The sequence below is a fragment of the Acinonyx jubatus genome, chromosome C2, assembly GCF_027475565.1.
Source record: "Acinonyx jubatus isolate Ajub_Pintada_27869175 chromosome C2, VMU_Ajub_asm_v1.0, whole genome shotgun sequence".
Lineage (NCBI taxonomy): Eukaryota > Metazoa > Chordata > Mammalia > Carnivora > Felidae > Acinonyx > Acinonyx jubatus.
Genome location: NC_069384.1, coordinates 28,528,590 through 28,551,710, shown reverse-complemented (window position 1 = coordinate 28,551,710; position 23,121 = coordinate 28,528,590). Strand labels below are relative to the sequence as shown.

At 37.7% G+C, this 23,121-nt stretch overlaps 1 long non-coding RNA gene across 1 annotated transcript in view; it reads left to right on the top strand.

The window, feature by feature from the left end:
* Positions 1-23,121, top strand: part of LOC113604782 (uncharacterized) — a 106,681-nt gene that overhangs the window by 34,492 nt on the left and 49,068 nt on the right. The window lies entirely within an intron of this gene.

Here is a 23,121-nt window from a genome sequence, read left to right as displayed (position 1 = left end):
CTTTCAGCAAGCTTTAACATAAATTGCTGGTATCACAAATTTTTCTACTGAACACTTTTTGACTCCTTGTTATTCAGCATACTCAATATGTATTAGTCTCTGGATTGCATTTGCTTTCTTCAAGACCAGTGACAAACAAAAGAATATAATTATCAATGCCATTGTCATTTTACTTCCTAGACAATTCTGCCTCAAATATCGCTACTCCTAAATGAAAACAAATGGAATATAACTTATGTCAAACTATGGCATGTACACCTCCTTTTGGGGTGCATGCTAAAGACACTATTTCTGTTTCTTCTATTATCCCCTTAAACCACTTAGGTAAGTGGTTCTACTTTTTTACTCAATTTGATATGTTGGACTTAGACTTTTCTATTTTTTCTGATTATAAAAGAACTCTTACCACTTTCCAACTTAAAAACAGCCTCATTTTAGTAATAGATTCAGTCCAGAGTTTCAATATAAATTCTTACTTCACTTATAGCTACAATAACCTGTCTCAGTTCTGGCTTGCTACTGCCTGGAAGCCACAATGTGGAAGAACTGAGGGCTTTGTCACTGGTTTTTTGTGTTTTTTTTTTTTTTCTCTCTTTCCCTGCTTTAAGTTTTTCTGCCTCCTGTTCCAGATTGTCTCTGGCTCTGTGCAAGTGGTGGGAAGGAAAGGGGGAGGAATATATGGGTACCTTTCACTTTTCAAGTTTCAGGACACTGGTGTTCTTATCGTCTTCCTGTTCACTTTATTATTTTCATTCTCAAATCTTCCTGATCCTTTTCCACACTCAGAAATTCCAGCTGAGTAATTTGTAAAATGAAGGGTTTAAAGAAGTAGAACTTCTAGGCCATATGGATGTGGTGCTCCCTAAGCACCTGGAGGTTTAGATAGACCTGAGGCAGGGAAGAAAGCACAGGATAAATGGGTTTTGATCACTGAAATATTAGGTTCTTGCAAAAAAGAATGATAATGGATCAAGAGGAAAGATCATGGAATATGAGAATTCACAGTTGGCCAGTTTTATAAGGTACTGACACTTAATTTAGTGAGGGACAAAATGTTTTGTCATACAATTAGAAACAAGGCTTAAATGCAAATTATCCAGGAAAAATTACAACAATAAAAGTCATTCAAACTATGGGTACCTGGGTGGCTCTTCAGTTGAACATCTGACTCTTGATTTTGGCTCAGGTCATGATCCCATGGTTGTGGAATTGATCCCCACATCAGGCTCTACACTGTCAGTGTGGAGATTGGGATTCTATCTCTCTCCCTCTGCCTCTCTTCCCAACTTGAACATGCTCTCTCTAAAAAAAAATGTGTATATATATTTGCATGGCCCAAACTGGCTATACATATACATAGCCAGTATGTAAAATTCATACTAAAGTGTAAATGGTTAATATAAAATCAGTCTTGGACATGATGATGGGAGAAAAAGGTCACTGTACTTCCCATGGGCAGTAAACGACAACACCCAACATCTGGATGAGAAAATGGCACAAAGATGTTTAAGGAGACCAAGACTGGTTCTTTTTTTTTTTTTTTTTTTTTTTTTTACCACAACGGCCTTTGGATAAGTAAATTTTTCTGAGATATGTGACATTTTTTATATGGGACATGTTTCAAATGTTCTGCCTCAAAGTACACAGAAAAGGACTTAAAAGGGACAGGGGGAGCCACATTTCTTGTGGACAGTAATTCTGATTCTGAAGAACACATGCAGTTGCTCAGCAACACTGCTGGCTTGAGAGATGAAGTCTTGGGAATTACCAAAGAAGTGCTTTCAAGATAACAGAGCTTTACAATGTTCCATTGCCTGCAGGGGAACTCCAGGGCAGATGGTCTTCTCTGGAAAAGGGCTAAGCCTCTAAAACAGAACAACAAACAACAAAGGAACTGAGGCTTTGGAGTTGTTTTAAGGAAACAAACACCCGTGCATGCATATACACAAATTCCTGCCACTTCAGGATTGACAGTACTTACTTTTACTCATTTTTTTGTTTTTTGTTTGTTTTGTTTTGTTTTTGTTTTTGGTGGCATTGGTAAATGAATGTCTCCTGGGGGATCAAGTCTTCATAGCAGGAGGAAAGCAGAGACAGGAAGCAGCTATGTGGAAAATTCAGGGAGATTTGCTGCTTCTGCATACATTAGCATAGGCATGTCTTTCTAGAAGCTCTGAGGAACTGGCCAGTGCTAAGAAACTGCTTTCAAAATTACTTTTGAAATATTCATTTTTTACCTTGGTTTCTTTCACCTCCAAAGTTTTCATGATTATTGGCTCTCCTATTATTTGACATTTCATAAAGAATTTCAAAAATTGTAAACATTACAGTTCATTTGACCTTGTAACCCTTTTCAGCTTGAGCCCAGGCCTCTTCTAATATTTACGTTACAGATAGGCTGAATTTTAGTCTGTCACCACACACAAAATTTAAGGGACAGTGTCTTTTGTGCTCACTCGTCTCCTTTGTCAGCACCACTTTGGTGATTCTGCTGCTTCCATCTGCTCTGGCCCCTACGTCCTGGCACCAGTTCCATCCTGGCTGCCATTCTCAAATAGCCTTTCTTTTTCCACTCAGTAAATAGATATGGGAAACAGTGGTATCCTTACACTTTGGCATGAGGTGAAAATGTTTACATCTGATTTGTGGATCCCGAGATACAATTTTGAAGCAAAGATTGATGGTAGTGAAAGTGGCAGGTAAAATTATATGGAGACCTTGCCTTATGCCTCTTTTAACAAATACACCTCAAAAATCCTCATCCTCTGAACTCGATCGAAGGGGAAACCCTCTTCACTATTTCTTTGTCTGGATGTGACTTGTAGTTATCTAACAGGATGATGAGATTCTCATTCTTCATTTAGAATAAGACTCCAGCTATAAGCATGGAAAAGAACTAGAAAATTGTTCTAGTATATTAACAAATCGATCATTTGGAATAAATGCCCAGGATGATAAGTAGGAGGTCTCTTAGAATCATCCAGATAATGTCTCCAAGATTCCACTTCTTGTTATGATGACTTGGCCTCTCACATTACATCTATTTGAAACTACTACCTAACTAAACAGACGTGAGGATGCTTGTAGCAGAGTAAAGCAAATTCTTTGTGGTACAATTGTCACATATTTTACTAAAACCAGTAGAGCTAGAATTATGGCGATGAATTTATTTAGGTGATAGTATATAAGATAAAGTAAGTCTCATTAAGACAGAGATTTGTAAGGCGTTCTGCTTTCTTGGTTTTTGCTTCCTTTGGACAATAGAATAGTGATTTTTCATAGCTAGCAAGATTCTACCTGATCTGGGTAGCTATCTAAAAAGATAGTTGTAGGTATTCTTTAAGATTTTATAAAGTAATAAAAATATTTTTCTATGAATAACCGAGTCCACACTTTCTATACACATAGCTTTTGTTACAACACAAAATTTTTAAATCACTCAGCACATTTCATTATTAAAAATTTTCCTTTACCTTCTCCCATCTCCCTTGAGCTCTACTTCACTGTAATCACTGTAAAATTATTTTGTAACTATATCCTTCCAGATTTTTTATTCAATGGCTTCCTTTTTATTCTTTCCAGACTATTCTTCTGGAAACTATACCAGATGGATGTTTGCCTCTTGGGAATTTCCTCTACGTCTCTAGATGATTTTTTTTCTACTTTTAAACTTTATGCATTTATGATGTATTCTGGGAACATTGGTCCATTTTCTCTCCCAACTCACTGATTTGCTCTGTAGCAATGACTATTCAGTCTACCTATAAAGGTTTGTTGTTGTTATTTAATTTCTACAAATACATATTACTTCTTTTTCATAATTTTCTGTCCCTACTACCTAGATGAAATACCTTCCTGCATCACTTTAAGGATAATTACATTTCATTTTAAATATCTTTTCTGACTGCAGAAGTAGTTATTTTTACTAACTTATCAGTCCTTTCTTCATTATTCCCCCTCATGGTTTTGGTTTTCATCAAAACTTATCTCTATCGTTCAGAATTCCAACTGTTGGTAGCCAGCCTAGGAGGAAGGGTGGAATCATCTTCCAAGGGGTTAACTTCACCTGTTTTCAGCTACAATGAAGAGAAGGGAATAATGTCTCAGCAACTGGTCTTCTGGCCCTAACATCTGCCAAATCTTCCATGGTGTCATCACCTTTTTGGGTGACATGTCTCTTTGACCTGAACACTGCTCATTCCTGGAGACAAACCCTACTATAATGTCAGGGGCATGATACATAGGGGCGGAGGGTTGCAGAGTCAGCCAGTTTCTATGCTCTTCACGCGGTAACCAATTAAGCCTGTCAATAGAACCATACTTTGCATAATAGTTGAAAGATTGCTTTTAGCACTTAACAATATATTCAGGACATATTTCCAGGTTATCCACCTCATTGTTTTTAATGTCTGCACAGTATTCCATTGTATAGACATGTTATGATTTGTTTAATTACCCCCTTATGGATTTTAAACTTGTTTCCAGCGTTCTGCTATTGGAAACAAAAATTTGACTGTTATTCTTTTCTTTATTTTCAAAGAATAGATTCTTAGAAGGATGATTGCTGGGTCATAGAGTATGCACGTTTTTAATGATGTATAATCTCATCAACAACATCGGAGAGTATCTGTTTCTCCACTTGTAAATCAACTTAATCTTTTTTAATTTTGCCAAGCTGATACATGAAGAATGGTATCTGACTTATTTTGACTTGTATTGGCGTCATTATAAAATTTTTCTTCTGTATTTCCTTCTAATTTGATTACAATTTCGTTGTTTTCACATTTATATCTTAAATGATCTGTCATTTATTGTGGTATAAATGTGATATAAGAATTCAACTATTCTTTTTCATATGTGTCAATACCACTTATTGAATAAAACTTCCTTTTCCCCACTGATACTAAATGTCAAATTTATCATATATAGATTCTAATATATACTTGCATTGCTTCTGAACTCTATTCTAGTCTGGTGACCAATTTCTCTATTCTTATATTTGTATTAGACTTTATATTCATAATGACAAGGGAGTGCATCTTATTATCTGATGGGCTACATCTCCTCTCATTATTTTTTCAAAATTTTCTTAACTTTTGTATCCACTTGTCAGATTTTAAAAAGAAAATAAAAGGTCAAGCTTCTGTTTGGAATATCATTGCACTTATCTAATAATATATATCCTTTATATATGAATGGAATTAAGTCCTCTCATCGGGGAAAATCGTGTTTCTTCCTGTATGTCCTTTAGTAAGGCTGTATAGGTTTCTTCTTATAGTTTTTATTTCTTTTTTTTTTCATATTAAAACATTACCAATTTTTGTTACTAATATAAATGTGTTATTTTTCTCCATTTTCTTTTTAACTTTATTTTTTTTCATAAAGGAAACCTATTGGCATATTTTCTTATATAGGTCCACTTTATAGAACTCACTTATTCTAAAATTATTTTAACTTAGGAAAATAAGGCAAAACAAAATGGAAAGACCACATCCTGAATGGGAGAAAATATTTATAAATCATATATCTGGTAAGGGATTAAGATTCAAAATATATAAAGAACTCATTCAACTTAATAACAAAAAACCCAAACAATACAATTAAAAAATGGGCAGAGGATCTGAATAGGCATTTTTCCAAAGAAGACATACAGGTCACCCTCCAATAGATACACAGAAAGGTGCTCAACATCCTAATCATCAGGGAAGTGCAAGTCAAAATCACAATGAGATATCCTCTCACAACTGTTAGAATGGCTACTATCAAACATATAAGAAATAAGTGTTTTCCAGGATGTGGAGAAATGGGAACCCGTTTGCACTGTTGGTAGGAATGTAAATTGGTGCAGCCGCCATGGAAAACTGTATGGGGATTGCTCAAAAAATTAAAAATAGAGCTAACGTATGATGCAGCAAATCTACTTCTGGGTATTTATCTGAAGAAAATGAAAGCACTAACTCAAAAGCATATATGCAACCCCATGTTTACTGCAACATTGTTTGCAATAGCCAAGACATAAAAACAACTTAAGTGTCCATCTATGGGTGAATGGATAAACAAAATTTGACATATGTATACAATAGGATATTATTCATCCATAGAAGAATGAAATACTGCCATTTGTGACAACATGAATGGACCTAGAAGGTATTATGCCAAGTGAAATAAGTCAGACAGAGAAAGACAAATATTGTATAATCTCACTTATGTGTGGAATCTTAAAACAAAAACAAAAACAAAAACAAAAACAAACCTAAAAATCCAAACTTACAGATACTGAGAACAGATTTGTAGTTGCTGGGGTGGATAAAATGTGTGAAGGTCATCAAAAGATACAAACTTCAGTTATAAAATAAGAAAGTCCTGGAGATACAATGTACAGTATGGAAGCTATAGTTAAAATAGTGTACTGTATATTTGAAATTTTCTAAGAGAGTAGATCTTAAAATTTCTTATCACAAGAAAACAGAATTAACTGTGTAGTGATGGTTGTTAACTAGACTTATTGTAGTTATCATTTTGAAGTATATATATTATGTTGAAATCATTATCCTGTACACTTGAAACTAATATAATAGTTTATGTCAATTATATCTCAACTTAAAAAAAATTACTCCAACAGCTGTGAGGATCATTGATTAGAGAAGAAAGAATGTAGTTGTTAAAACAGGGAGGGAACAAAACATAAAAGACTCTTAAACATAGAGAACAACCAGAGGGTTGCTGGAGGGGTTGTGGGAGGGGGGATGGTCTAAGTGGGTAAGGCCATTAAGGAATCTACTCCTGAAATCATTGTTGCACTATATGCTAACTAACTTGGATGTAAATTAAACAATAAAAAAAAAAGAATGTAGTTGTTAAAGTCACCCAGACCAGAGAGGTTGGTGGCCTGCAGTAAAGTCATTGTATTGGAGATAGAGAGAAGTAGATCACGATTAAAGTTAAAATGTTGGACTTCAGTAATTCCTTTACTTTGCTACCACCATGCAAACAATCATGAAAACTTATAGGCTCCAACTTTTACTTTCTCAGACATGACATCCTATTTCTAATAGAAATAGTAGTAGTAGTAATCATAATAAACTTTTAGTTATTTCTTTTGGATTCTCTAAGCATAAAATTACATCATCTACAAATAATAATAGTTTTCTTTCTCTTCTTTTACACAATTTGATCAGTTAGCAAACTCTTCTGAAACTTGTTGCATGAGCTATAGCCTCCAAACTATTGGTGACCCTCAGTTATATTCGTATTACTCTTGGCTTTGTTGGGGATGATTTAGTATGTCATCTTTTAATGTTTTCTGTTGGTTTCATACATATATATATATATATATATATTTTTTTTTTTTAAGTAATCTCTACATCCAACGTGGGGCTCAAACTCACATCCCTGAGATTAAGAATCACATGCTCTACCAACTAAGCCAGCCAGGTACCTCTTTTCTAGTAAATACTACTTATGATGTTTAGGAAATTATCTTTTCTATTTTTATATTAGAAGCATTTTTTTTAAAAGGAGAAATATCTGCCACATTTTATCAAGTTTTCTCTTTAAAGGACTAGTAATAATCTTATATCATCTGAGGAAATTCATCTGGCCTGATCTGGACTCTTTCTCTGTACCGGGCAAGTCTCTGGTCCCATGTGATCTGCAGTAAAACATCTGCTGCTTACTTTTTTATCATTACCTTTTATTTTATGTGTATGTATTTAATGAGTACATAATGTACTGAATCTTTCTCAACCAATTTCTTTGGAAGTCCCAATTTTGTCCAAATCTCACCAAATGCTCTCTGTGGCCATATGATGCTGTGACTCTTTTCTCATGTCTCCGTCTTTCATTTGGATCCATGTTCTCTCTTTGGCAACTAATCCTGTTTTCTCTGTGGTAGCAGCAACCTCAATGGCAACAGGAGTAGGGGAGATTTTTACATCCTCTTTGGCAAGAATAAACACTTCCTGCCTGGAACCCAAAATGAAAATAAATTGCCCACTGTGCAAAAACATGGAAGTCATGATACTCCTGATGAAACATCTTTAAATAGTCTCCCAGCAGTCATGGTTTTGGGTGTTACTATTTACACAACCATAGGGGTCACATTTCCATGAGGTTTTGAATAATTTAGCAATAAAATACAAATTATTTACTGTGTAATGTCTATTTTTTTGCACTGTTTACACTTTAGCATTTTATTAGCTCTGAGGGATGGTGTCCGTTATTTGCATCTTTATTTCTGCCATTCATGGAAAAAGAAAGAATGGAAGTGACTTGGACATTTCAAACAAGTTGGCATTGTGAATGATTACAATTATAATCTTGAAGCTGATTCTTAAGAATGGGATTTTTTTTTTTTGCACTGAAGTGAAACTAAATAATTGGCATGTTGCTGTGTATTTTCTTTTGTAACGGTAGGTCATACCAGTAAGAACTTTAATTGTATTTTATTCTTTGCCTGCTATGCAAAATGGTTCTAAATTTTCTATCTTCCCTTGACCTTTTACCATGTTAGTTGTTTTATTTTTCTCATATCTAAGATTGCCCCACTCTCAACCCTTCTTTATTTACTAAACTTTTTAATTTGGTTGTTGTTCTCTGAATTTTTTCCAGTTTCTTGATGTGCTTTAACAAAAAAAACTAAGAACTTCAATGTTGAGTGCTTTTAATTGTCACATAGGGAAGAAAAATAATCTGTGTTTACATGTGATACTCTTATTAACAACAGTCTCAGTTCAGTATTTATTTTTCTGGTGAGGATATTTATTATTGACTCATCCTTTTTATTCCTTTCCTTATAACCTTGTGGGTAATATATAATGAACAGGAAATGAAACTTAAAGCATAGGGCAGAGATTGGGGGTCACAAGAAGGTGGCATGATGTTTTTTCAAAATTAGCTTAGCATTTGTGATATTTGCCAGTCAAACAAACTTTGGGTATTAAATCAACAATATATTGACAATTATACACAATTCAAATGCCCCTCTGCCTCTACCAGACTTCGGCCGTGATGTAAATAGGATCACATTAAACATTCTTATTGCTGATGTTATCATAATTTTGACTTAGTTCCTACAGATTGCTTTCAACCTTTTATATTTACATTTCCAAATAATCACTTGGTGTTATTTCATTTTTATTGTAGATATGAGTTCATGCTTCCTGACCATATATATAAATTCAAGGGTATTTTATGGCACTTTCCAGTTTGGAAAAAGCTTTCATGTATGTATTCTCGCTTGATCCTATAGCCTTATGGGGTGGACAGGAAATGGACTCTTGGTTTCATTTTACAGATGGAAAATCGAGGCCCAGATTACTTAAAAGTTGTCCAATGAGCTAGCAAATGTGAATAATCACATGAATACCTGTTAGAAGAGCTTGGGTTAGTGTATAGGTCCATTGACTCCTGGTCAATTCGTAGTTTAAGTACACAACTCTATAGAAAAAAAAGTTTAGCTATTACTTTAACTCTTTCATCATTACGTTTAGACTACTATGCCCACAATGTATCAATGGTAGGACTCAAATGCAGATGGAATGAATATGGTCATAGAAATTAAGAAGGAAAGAATAAAGAAAGTCAGTCAAGGAAGAAGCTAGAGAGAGTAGCCTCACGTGAATTGTATCTGGGTGCTCATGGAACTGTTGTCAGACATCACCAATTTAAATTTAATTTTTGAATCTATGTGAGCCCTTTAGTACTGACAATATAAATTATGCCAATGAGGGCATATATGAATATCTGTTACTTGTATAAATTCCCAGTTTGTGTGTGTGTGTCTCTGTGTGTGTGTTTGGGTGTGTGTGTGATTTGTGTTTGTGTTCGTAGTAACAAAATTAACCACTGCTACAAGTCTTTTACTCTAAACCTCAGATCTCAAAAATTACAGCTCTTTCTCTCTCAGAGACCTAACACTTACCTTGCTGCCACCATGAGAACTGTCCCATACCCTGGAGCCTGCAAGGCATTATTCTTCTGTAACTGAGCTCTTGGCATGTGGTTTCATTTCTATATGAAAGACCACCCAGACTCTCTCCCCTGTAGCCTTTCAACTTAAGTTTGTTGGTACAAATGTTGTAAACTTGGGATCAAAGGGAAAGTCATAACTTATGTTAGGTATCATTCTTTTTTAAATTTTATTTATTTTGAGAAGGAGAGAAAGGGGGTGGGGAGAGGGGCAGAGAGACAGTGGGGCTTGATCCCATAAACTGTGAGTGAGGTCCTGACCTGAGCAGAAATCAAGAGTTGGACACCCCACTGACTGAGCCACCCAGGAACCCCTATTAGGTATCATTTGTATTGAAAGTGTTTATAGATCTAATAAAGAAGGTCAACTGCAGAGATTTCCTAGAGGTAAGTTGTAAAATGAAATAACGGAAACTCCAACAAATGTTTTAACTTTTCTTTCATTTCTGTTTGACTTCTGAACCTATGATGATTCCATCAGAATATTCCGGAGTTGTGAATGTACCTAATTCATTTCTTTCGTACTAGCATTCTAGCTTTGAGTAAGTCATAATTATGGACACTTTAGTATAAGGCAGAGACTTGTGCTCCCTGTGCAATTCTGGCTTCCATTTCTGGCTCACTGCCACTCTCTCCTGTGGCAAAGACCCAGAAGCCTGGGTTCTCATCACACCGACCTGGCTTTTTGCCACTTTCAGCTGAGAGCACCTGAAAAATAACAACCAGGTTAGCTGCCATTTTATTGACCTGGGGAAAAGGAAAAAGCCAGATGGGCAAACTATTCCTTATTTAAACCGAATTCAGTTCAATCCATCACACATTTTTGAAAGCGTGTTCTGTGACTGGCACAAAGCATGCAGAAATGAACAGGGGTTTGCTTCAGACGAGTCAGGTGCTTACAATATATCGCGATTAGGGAACTTTCAGTTGTATGTACAGATAAGCAGTAGTGTCTCATTATTACCCCGATGAGAGGATCATTTGTCCATCTGCATTAGACCTCACAGCCCCTTGGTTATGTCAGAACGTGGCATGAAACACTGAATGCTCTCTGCAGTTCCACAGAGGGCACTAGAACAGCCAGTAGGAAGTGGTGGACTTTTCTAACAGTCTTGCACTCTTGGAGTGTCTGGCAGCCGATGACATTAAAGGTATTAAAGGGCTAACCCTCTTAGGTTTGGGATTGGCAGGACACCATTTTACTAGTTAGTAGAAAACCCGCTAATACAAAGGCTGTTTAAAAATATCAATAGCTAACTTGCATGAGGAGCTGTCATGGTAAGAAGCCATCCTTGCAGACCAGGGAACAGAGTAAGTAGAATGAAAAGTTATTGAGATAATATTACGGTATTGAACTACATCAGGGATAATAGCATTGATTCACTCCAGAAGGATATTGTAAATAATGACCAATTAACTGTTGCAGAAACTTTGAAAATAAATCAATGAAAATCGGGAAGACAGATCTGGGTGACTCAATGAGTCTGTTCAGTTTTTTAGAAAGTTCTCCTTCTGAGTCCTCTGTCATCAGGGCTCATGGTATGTTTGCAGTTCCTTCTGTCAGAAGCCTTGAGAAATTTTATCACACCATTGTGACTTGAATGTGGACTTTTCTAAAGTACCTATGCCTCCTTCTTTGCTCATTACTAAACCCTTAGAAACAACAAGGCTGACAAGTAGAAAGACACCTGTGGAAAAAAGTGACTCTTTAATGCTTATTTTATTTGGGAAAACAACCAGAGGTCTTCGTTGATGGGGTGCGGTAGTCTATCAGCTTGGACGAGTGACCGGGAATGATCTATTTTTCTGTCTTGTGCATAGCACTTTTGCCATTTGATTTTCCTTTTCTTAAGATGCAAATAGCACTCATTGGCCTCTCGACCCGCCACCTCTCCTGTCACTCCTACAGTCACGTTGAGAAAATGACACCTTTACAAAAGGTCAAGTATTTGTCATATGTAAGAAAACTCTCTCAGAATTATGATCTCAAGACACAGAGGCAAAAAGTTAGGTTACTAAAATCTTTCGACTGGGTTTACCCGTTTGAATCATGAGAAATGCACCAACTTTATGGATGCTTTGGACTATTTATGAGGAGGTCTTGAATGAAAGTTTTCATCCTTTAAACTGTCATGTCTCTGACTCCTTCATGCCTTCAGAAAGTAAACAGCTCTCCTCTGATTGGGGTTGTTTTCAGGATGTAGTAAGGTGATGGGCAGTCATTCCAAACAAGTGAAAAATAATAGTGCCTTCAAAGATATGTGCATCTAAAGGAAGTGTTCAGAATTAGCCAAGCATCAACGCTCAATATTCTTTAACTCCTGACCAGGCAGTATGCTCATCTTCTGGGCAATTTGTTTTAAAAAATAAAATGACTGAAAATCATTTTAAACTGCTTATTTATTGTATAATAACAGCTGACAAATGAGGAATGTTTCCTATGTGCACCTGATACGCATTTTTATTTCATGCTCACCGTGAGCCTGTATGGTGGATCCTGGTTGTTTGTTTTGTTTTGTTTTTGTTTTTGTCCCTTTATTCTACTGGTAAGTTGGCCATCCCTTCACCCCCCACTTACATCACTGGCCCTATTGATTCTATCCCCAGGATACAACTTGAACAGTCTACTTAACACCATACCCAGGGTCAACCTGCTAGTTCAAGGCACTATCATCCCTCACAGCCTCCTGTAGTAACAGTCCTCTTTTCTATTCTGGCTCCCATCCAATCCACATAGTAGTCACAAGTACCTTCTTGAAATGCATATTGATTCACATTGCTTCTCCCTGTAAAATCCTGCTCTGTGATGTTCTGTGGAAGCCAACCCACCATACCCTGGCTGTTCTGATCTCACCCAATTCTCCAGCCTCATCTTCTACCACCTTGTCCTTGCTTATGCCACTCCAGGTTCATGATTGTCTTTCTTTTCTAGAAGAGGCACACTTGTCTTTCCTTCACATGAGCTGTTTGCACCCAGGCTGCCTGATGCACTCCCTCAGAATTTGCCTGGCTACTGCTTCTCCTCATTTAGGTCTCTGCTGGAACATCGGTTCTCAGTTTCCTCAACTCATCCCTCTAAAATAGGTTGTTCGCTCTTTGCTCTCATAGCAGCATTCTGTATGTCAGTATCTATTTATCTCTGCTATATCTACTGTATTTTCATCCACATGGATAGATTTTGTCTCAGACCCTTTCTGATGCTGTCCCAGACCTGCCATAATTTTACTGTATAAGTCCAAAATCACTTAGCATTTTTTAAAACAAAAGAAAAACATTTTAGAGGCACTTTTAAAATTTTTTTTTAATTAATTTATTTTTAGTTTTAGGTTTTTTTAATTTACATCAAAATTAGCATATAGTGCAACAATGATTTCAGGAGTAGATTCCTGAATGCCCCTTACCCATTTAGACCATCCCCTCTCCCACAACCTCTCCAGTAATCCTCTGTTTGTTCTCCATATTTAAGAGTCCCTTATGTTTTGTCCCCCTCCCTGTTTTTATATTATTTTTGTTTCCCTTCCCTTATATTCATATGTTTTGTCTCTTAAAGTCCTATTATAGTGAAGTCATAAGATATTTGTCTTTCTCTGACTGACTAATTTCGCTTAGCATAATACCCTCCAGTTCAATCCACATAGTTGCAAATGGCAAGATTTCATTCTTTTTTATTGCCGAGTAATACTCCATTGTATATATACACCACATCTTCTTTATTCATTCATCCATCAATGGACATTTGGGCTCTTTCCATATTTTGGCTATTGTTGATAGTGCTGCTATAAATACTGGGGTGCATATGTCCTTTGGAAACAGCACACCCATATCCCTTGGATAAATACCTAGTAGTGCAATTGCTGGGCTGTAGGGTAGTTCTATTTTTAATTTTTTTGAGGAACCTCCATACTGTTGTCCAAAGTGGCTGCACCAGCTTGCATTCCCACCAACAATGCAAAAGAGATCCTCTTTCTCCGCATCCTCGCCAACGTCTGTTGCCTGAGTTGTTAATGTTAGCCATTCTGACAGGTGTAAGGTGATATCTCATTGTGGTTTTGATTTGTATCTCCCTGATGATGAGTGATGTTGAGCATTTTTTCATGTGTCGGTTGGCCATCTGGATGTCTTCTTTGGAGAAGTGTCTATTCATGTGCTTTGCCCATTTCTTCACCAGATTATTTGTGTTTTTGGGTGTTGAGTTTGATACGTTCTTTATAGATTTTGGATACTAACCCTTTATCTGATATGTCATTTGCAAATATCATCTCCCATTCTGTCGGTTGCCTTTTAGTTTTGCTGATTGTTTCCTTCTCTGTATAGAAGTTTTTATTTTGACGAAGTCCCAATAGTTCATTTTTGCTTTTGTTTCCCTTGCCTCTGGAGACGTGTTGAGTAAGAAGTTGCTGTGGCCTTGATCAAAGAGGTTTTTGCCTGCTTTCTCCTTGAGGAGTTTGATGGCTTCCTGTCTTATATTTAGATCTTTCATCCATTTTGAGTTTATTTTTGTGTGTGGTGTAAGAAAGTGGTCCATGTTCATTCTTCTGCATGTCACTGTCCAGTTTTCCCAGCACCACTTGCTGAATAGACTGCCTTTATTCCATTGGATGTTCTTTCCTGCTTTGTCAAAGATTAGTTGGCCATACATTTCTCTATGGTTCTCTCTTCTGGGTTCTCTATTCTGGGTTCTCTATTCTGTTCCATTGATCTGAGTGTCTGTTCTTGTGCCAGTACCATACTGTGTTGACGATTACAACTTTGTAGTACAGCTTGAAGTCTGGGATTGTGATGCCTTTAGAGGCACTTCTTAAGACTTGGAGACCAAAAAAAGGAACAGGATACCATAGTTCCATAACATTTTATTCCAAAACCCTGATCTGCAAAGTTCTGTGGGAATTTTTCTTAAAATCTCTGATTGTGCCTCCTCACATTGACTTCACCATCACACAGGATGCAACCAATACAAGTGCACTAGAATTCCCACCACCAATTCCCCGAGGCAATAGCACTTATATTCCCCATTCAAAATGCATAGCAATTATTTCTGGTCTAGCTTCTACCCACTAATCTCCACTAGTTACACCTTGGTCTACACAGACAATCCAGCCACTAGAATGGTTTAAAAAGCTGTGGAGAGGGGCATGTGGGTGGCCCAGTTTATTAAGCGTCTGACTTTGGCTCAAGTCATGATCTCAAGGTTTGTGAGTTCGAGCGGGACTCTGTTGTCAGTGCAGAGCCCACTTTGGATACTTTGTGCCCCTGTCTCTCTACCCCTGCCCCACTGTCTTTCTTTCTCTCTCTCAAAAACAAATAAACACTAAAAAACAATAAAAATAAAAAAAAATAAAAAGCTGTGGGGGATATATGTAACTTAGTGGTGTTTTGTTACATTAATTTCTGTGATTTTTTAAGTTTATTTATTTATTTAGAGACGGAGACAGCACAACTGGGAGGGGGGCAGAAAGACGGGGGAGAGAGAGAATCCCAAGCAGGCTCCACACTGTCAGCGCAAAGCCCAATGCTGGGCTTGAACTTATGAACTGTGAGATCATGACCTGAGCTGAAATCGAAAGTTGGAGGCTTAACCAACTGAATCACCCAGGCGCCCCTCTATGATTTTTTTAATGCCTGTCTCCTCACCATACTGAGTTCCATAATAGCAGAGACCATGACTATTATAGTCATAGTTAATACCTCCTGCACCTAGCATAGTGCCTGGCTCATGAAAATCACTAAATAAGTAGTTCTTCAATGAATTGAATAACTTACATGAGATCACACGGTAGCAAGTAGTGGAGCCATAATTTGAATCTAGGTATGTGCCTGATTCCAAAGGCCATGTTTAAAACACACACACACACACACACACAGTGCTCCAAAAGCCATGATTGATGCAATTGTGCAATGTGTATGCAAATCGATGTATGGTCTCATACACACCTGATTTGTCTTTGTCAATCAAGGCTTGCATAATATATTTTGTGGTTGTTCTATCTTGTGACATGACTTTAAATGCATTGATGCTCAAGAGATGTAAGCACTAGAGGCCATTATGAGACCTTGTAGATATGGTTCTAACTTGTGTTTTTTCCTAACAGGGAACTACTGATCATTTATCATTCTACCACCTGCCTCCTCTTATCACATTTTCACAATCTAGAGTGTGAAAAGAAATCTAGGCATCATAAGACATAATAACTCCCAGTACAGTTTCTCTTTCAAAGAATTGAATGGCAATTCCCTGCCATAGCAAGAGAAGATTTAAAGATACAGATGTGTGCAAACTCTTTGGGAAGCTGTTACATGACCTCTAAGGTTTGTGTGCTATCGTACTCTCAGAACGATCAGTGAGAGAACCATAAGAGGACAACAACAGGTGGCCATGCCCTGGGCTTCCTACTGCAAAGTAGGGTGCCCTAGAAGGAGAGCTCTCTGTGTGGTTTCTGAATGGCCCAATCATCAGACAGAGAAAGCAGAGTCATTTTTTAAAATTAGCTTTTATTCTCAAGTTGTCAAAGATAACTCATTTATTTATTCATATGTTTATTCATGATGATTACCAGGCATCATTTACTAAATCACAAGTAATCCCCATTCTAAATTACACTTGCATGCCAATTTAATGTTTCTCTTTTTGGTTATAAATTTAATATAATTTAGAATATTTGGAAAGTACTGGACAAAAGGTAAAGATTATTTTTAAAAATCTCCAAATTCATGAATAAACACAATTTTTGTATGTATTTGGGTTTAAGGACATATGCATTTCAATGTTTGTGTACATTCCTACCATAACTTATGAAAAAAGAACTGGGGCTATCCTCTTCTATAGAACAAAGAAGGAAATTTTAGGATATAAGGCAAAAAGCTTCACATGCGTTTTATCCCATGTGAAGTGCAATGTTCAGTCTCCACGCAGAAATCATCTGGACTCTCCCAGTCTTTCATTGAATGGGTAGAATTTTCATTGGTGGAGTGGTGCTTTTCCCCAAAGCTGGCTCTGTCCGCTTGGTGGTGGAGGACAGGTCAGAGGGGTCTTGCTTACAGTTGAACATCATTGGGACTACCAGGCTAGTGTCCAGTAAGAAGAGGGGCTGTTACAATTCTGTTACTTTCCCCAGAATCAAGATTATGAGCCCATTGACGAAATCAAGTTATAAAATTCACTTCTGCAGTTATTTTGCAGTCATAAGATTCTCTATTATTCATTCAAAGATTATTATCTTTGAATATACTTACCAAACAGAACAAACAAGAAGGATTTGCAAACAAAGGGGAATTTAAGCAAGGGGTATGAAGATGCTACTCATTTTCTCAGAGCAAGGATGTAGCTTGTATTTCCAAAAGTCTATAATTTCTTTGTCGGGGCGCCTGGGTGGCTCAGTCGGTTGAGCGTCCGACTTCGGCTCAGGTCATCATCTCACAGTCTGTGAGTTCGAGCCCCGCGTCGGGCTCTGTGCGGACAGCTCAGAGCCGGGAGCCTGTTTCGGATTCTATGTCTCCCTCTCTCTCTGACCCTCCCCCGTTGATGCTCTGTCTCTCTCTGTCTCAAAAAAATAAATAAAAGTTAAAAAAATATTAAAAAAATTTCTTTGTCAGAGTTTGTTTATGACAAAGTCCTCTTTCTTTTACCTTGATAAAATAAAGACACAAGAAATTCCCAGAATAATTTTTAAAGCGCATTTTATCAAATTTAATTCTTATGACATAGCTAAGATTACATATATTATCTGCTTGGACTGTCATAATAAACTACAACAGACAGTGTGTCTTCAATAACTGAAATTAATTTTCTCACAGTTCTGGAGTCTAGAATTGCAAGATTCAGGTGTTGACAAGGTTCCTTTATTCGGAGGCCTTTTTCCTTGGCTTATGGATGGCTTTGTTCATTCTGTGTCTTCACCTGGTCTTTCCTCTGTACATGTCTGTGTTATAATCTCTTTTTATATAGGAATAGTAGTTTAGGGTCCACCCTAATGCCCTCACTTTAACTTAATCACCCCTTTAAAGAACCTACCTCCAAATACAGTCACATATGACTTCAACACATGATTTTTGGGGAGGGAACACAATTCAGCCCATAACACATAGGTAGTGAATTAAGAGTATGGGGTTTAAGTCTGGGGTGGCTCAGTGGGTTAAGCATCTGACTTCGGATCAGGTCATGATCTCATAGCTCTTGACTTCGAGCCCGCGTCAGGGTCTGTGCTGACAGCTCAAGAGCCTGGAGCTGGCTTCTAATTCTGTGTGTCTCTCTCTGCCCCTCCCTCGCTCCTCTCTCTCTCTTTCTTTCTCTTTCTCTCTCTCTCTCAAAAACAAACAAACAAACAAACAAACAAACAAACAAAGAGTCTGGGGCTTAAACAATGGGTTTTCTGACTCCCAAGTCCAAAATTTTCTGGACCATACCCTCTGTATCATTAATTCTCTTCTCTACTAACTTTATTCCATCTAATTAGTCAGCTCTACTTCCCACCATCCCAAGGTGCTGCTTCTTGCTAGTAAGATTTTGAACAAATTAAAGTCCTTCTCTTCAGAAGATGGAGTGGGTTAGCTGAGAGGAAAAGAGGCATCAGTCAGCAAATGAAATACTTGAAATACAGTTCAAGGAGGTTGTACAATTATTATCTGAAAAAAAACATTTATTGAATGAATGTGAGTTATTTGAAAATAATTACTACATTAATTGGAAGTATTCTCAATGAGTGGGAACTAGTTTAAGGAGAAAAGAATAACAAGTCCCCAGGTCTACCTAGTCATTGTTTTATTTGTTCTTCAGTATAACCCTGCTAGGTGAACAGAGTTCTTTATTTTTATCATTATAAAGAATAAGGAGTTGAAGCTCAAAGAGTTTGTGTAACTTGCCCAAGTGGTAGAACTAGGACTCCAACCCACTTCTTTTGATTCCAGGTGCAGTGATCTTTTGCTTGTACTAGCTGCCTCCCTATTCAGCGTACCCACAGGATGCTGTGTGAAGTTCTGGTAGGTAATCTGTAGATTCGCCACAGGATATGCTCTCAAAGAACCTCCTTTGTGAAAGATCAGACTATCATACTCCTCACTGTATCCCTCTGCCCCACCCCTGAAGCCCATGGGCACACAGATAGATATGCATACCCACACGCAGAAAGTCCTATTTCATGGAAATAAATTTTCTAAAGTGGACCTTACCTAGAGGGGGGTGGGCAACTACCTGATACACAGTATGACTGAGAAGTTCACAAGCTCACACCTGCCCTCAGATGTTTCTACCAGTCTGCCAAGATGCCACACTTATTCTTCTTAACTGATTCTAACACTTCATCCAGAAGGAGAGCTAGAATTAGTTGTTGTTGTTTTTTAAGTGGCTCAACTGTCACTATGTGAGTGTTTGTCACTAGTGAGTTCTGAAATCAATTTTGTGGGTCAAGGCCATCATTTTCAAATATGAAATGCAATAAATAAAATAGAAAAATATCAGAGTGTACTGCATGAAATTAGAGGAAATATTATTTCATGAAATTTTTGTTTCCATGTTTTTCTCTCTTTGTGTGCAAGGTCACATACTGGACCCTTAAGAAAAATGTATTTTGTGATGGATGGCAGTGGAAAAAAAAAGGTTGAGAAACAATCTTTTTTAAAATAGTTTTTTGTATTTTTTAAAAAAATGTTAATGTTTGGGGCGCCTGGGTGGCGCAGTCGGTTGAGCGTCCGACTTCAGCCAGGTCGCGATCTCGCCGTCCGTGAGTTCGAGCCCCGCGTCGGGCTCTGGGCTGATGGCTCAGAGCCTGGAGCCTGTTTCTGATTCTGTGTCTCCCTCTCTCTCTGCCCCTCCCCCGTTCATGCTCTGTCTCTCTCTGTCCCCAAAATAAATAAACGTTGAAAAAAATAGCCCAAAACCAACAACAACAACAACAAAATGTTAACGTTTATTCATTTTTGAGAGACAGAGTGTGAGCAAGGGAGGGGCAGAGAGACAGGGAGACACAGAATCTGAAGCAGGCTCTAGGCTCTGAGCGGTCAGCACAGAGCCCAATGAGGGGCTCGAACCCACCAACCACGAGATCATGAGATCATGACCTGAGCTGAAGTCAGACGCTTAGCCAACTGAGCCACTCAGGTGCCCCAGCTTTTTATACTTTTTGAATTGAGTATTCTTTTGATAGTTATGGTCTCCTTCCCAAAATAAATGCACACAACTGGAGAGTTCTTCTGGGCCCTTTTCCTCAACACTTCCATATTTAACCTTGAGAAATTTAGAGTTAAGAGCCTATCCTGAAAAGGATGAGAAAACAGGGTGTTCAAGCCATACCACACCAGCTCCACCAAGATTAAGTTCTAAAGGGGGAGAAGGACAATAAACAGCCTAACGAATGAGGTGATTTCAGATCAGGTTAAGTGTTGTAAAGAAATTGGGGGGATGAGATAGAAGCAACTGGAGAGGAGATGGGATAGATTAAGGAAGGAAGTTTGTTTTGGCTTGGGCATCAGAGAATGTGTCTCTTTTATCACTGGTCATGCTTCCCATGCTACATTGCACCTATCAGAGTATTTTACAATATTTCATAGCATTCCATGAATATTTATTGATTGTGATTTTATTTAACTTTTTTTCAGGATAGATGGAAAAAAATGTCATGTCTAAAATTATAGATTCTGGCATCAGACTGCCCGAACTTGAATTCTTGCTCTGCCGTTTTACTAGCAATGTGACTGTGAGTGAGTTACTTAATCTCATTAAGCTTCAGTTTCTTCAGGCTTATTTCTAAAACGGGGCAAATAGTATTACCTACATGATTAGACTATTATGAGGATTAAATAGGTTAACAATTGTAAAGAGCATGCATATTACCTTTTCTGATACCCACCCCAGTCCTTAGTGGTTTTGAAAAACAACCATTTTAAGATCTCTCACAATTTGTGGGTCAGGAACCTGGGCAGCTCTCAGTGGGGCAGTTTTTCTACCTTATTCTTCCATTTTATCAACCGAAGTCACTCGGTGGTTTTTAGCTGGGAGATGAGCTATTCAGGGAAGGTAGAGAGGTTTCAAGTGGCTTCGTTCACATGTCCGGCATGTGGTAGGAATGACCGGAAGGGTGGAACAGTAGACCAGCGCTCCTTCATGTGACCCATTCAGTAAGTTTTCTCAGAATAATCATTTCTTATTTAGAAGCTCAGGGCTCCCAGAGAGAGCGTTCTAAGAAAGGGGAAACAGTAGCTGATGGCTTTTTAGAGGCTGGGTCCAGAAACTAACACAGAGATACTTTTGCCATATTCAACTGGTCTAAATCATCACAGAACCAACCCAGATTCAAGAAGGAATTATAGACCCCACCTTTCCATGGGAGAAACATTAAAGAATTTGTAGCCATCTTTAACTGGCCACACTAAGCAAAGCACCTGGAAAGTACTAGATAAATATTTAATCTATAGTTTTTATGTCCTGCTATATATCTTTCAAAAATTCTGGTTTTGTGTTTATTCCAGATTGTCAGAGAAAAATCAGACTTTACCTTTGCTTTTTCTTTACTTTTTTTTTTTTTAAACTTTTCATACTTCTTAAAATAGCCCTCATCAATAGGTGGCAGTTGGAGATTTAAAAATTGGCAGATCCCACACAGGCCATTGAGCTTTAACTGGGGTAATTTCCCTTCCTTGGTAGAGGTGATTTTTATTTATGTCGCAAATCATACAAAACTTGGTTTCAGTTTATCCATTGGTAGCCTGTAATTCCACGAATATCACCACATGGTTGTGTGTGTTTCCTCTTCAGAGGGCAGGGACTTAGAGCAGTACGTTAAAATTTATTAGTAAACAATTAAATTTTTCTTGACACAGGTACTACTTGACGGAACCCCAGGCTCTTCTTTCTTCCCCCAACACCAACTAAATCTTCTAAACTAAAAGGACAGAAATAAAAAGCCATATAAAAAGTTGGACAAGATCACATTTAAAAATTCCTTGTAAAAGACCGAGGATTGTGTGGCATTAATCTAAACAGACATTTCCTGTAACCACTTACACCCCCTAACAAACCAGCCTACTTAATGTGGGTTCTGCATTCTCATCTATTGGTTCGGCTGCCCTACTGAGTATTTGTTTGCTTTGGCCAACTCTGCCTATCCTGCTTTCCTTTTTATTTAATTTTTTTTTTCCAGATTTAATACTGTCCTGAGGTACACAGATGCTCTTTTTGGTTTGTGAAGCTCAAGGTCAATTTAAAGGCAGGTCCCTGGAGAAGTAAGCATTTGTGACTGGGTCATCTGTTTCCCTGAATCTGTTACAGCTTTTGAGATTTATGTAAGGAGGAGCAAACAGATAAGCCAAATTGGTTTTTGAAACGAGGGACACCTACGAATGGAGCACTATTGACCATGAAAATGTAGCATAACAGCATTTATTTGGAGAAAAGATCCGTTTCATCATTTTATCCTCTAACTTGAAAACAAACTGTGTATACCCTGCTCTTCTTTTAAAAAATTCATCAAAATGTAAGCCATTCATGCCCCCACCCACCAGCCTCAGTTCTGTCTTTTAAATAAATTCTGTTTTGAACTCATTATTTTTTCCAAGTTTCCCAGCATTACCACTCCCCCCTCCCAAAACTGTTCTAATTTGTGTTACAACACTACTCCATAAGGGATATTTGCTAGCGAGAGTATTGATTCAGTAATGGAGTTGCAGTTCAATTGTGGTGACAAGGAGCCTGCTTTTTTTGTTCTTTAAGGATCATCAAGATATTTAGACTCCAGGGTATAAAATTTCTTACATGAAATCACCTGATTTTACCTGCGCCATTTCTTTTTACGCTTAGGCAATACACTTGCCTTAGCGGGTTGCTCAAAGTTCACACATTTGTACCTTTGAATAGCTTTCAAAAAGAAGGCTGTCATTCCCTCTTTGGAAAAGAAAAATTGCCTTCTAACAAGTGGGAAGTTTGATATTCCTCGGAGACCGACCACCAGGCTTCTCATGCGTGACTTTATTCCCATTATCATACTGGGACTCTTACAGACTTTACCTAAAGCACAGCGTGGTGAAAGGAGACTAATCAGCAGCCAGGAGGACGGGCTTTGATATTCTCTTCTGCTCTTTGCCAGCTGCTGAAATTGGACTTGTGCTTAACCTTTTAGGCGTCCTCTTCCTCTGCCATTTAAGGCAAGAATGAAGAACTGTGTGATC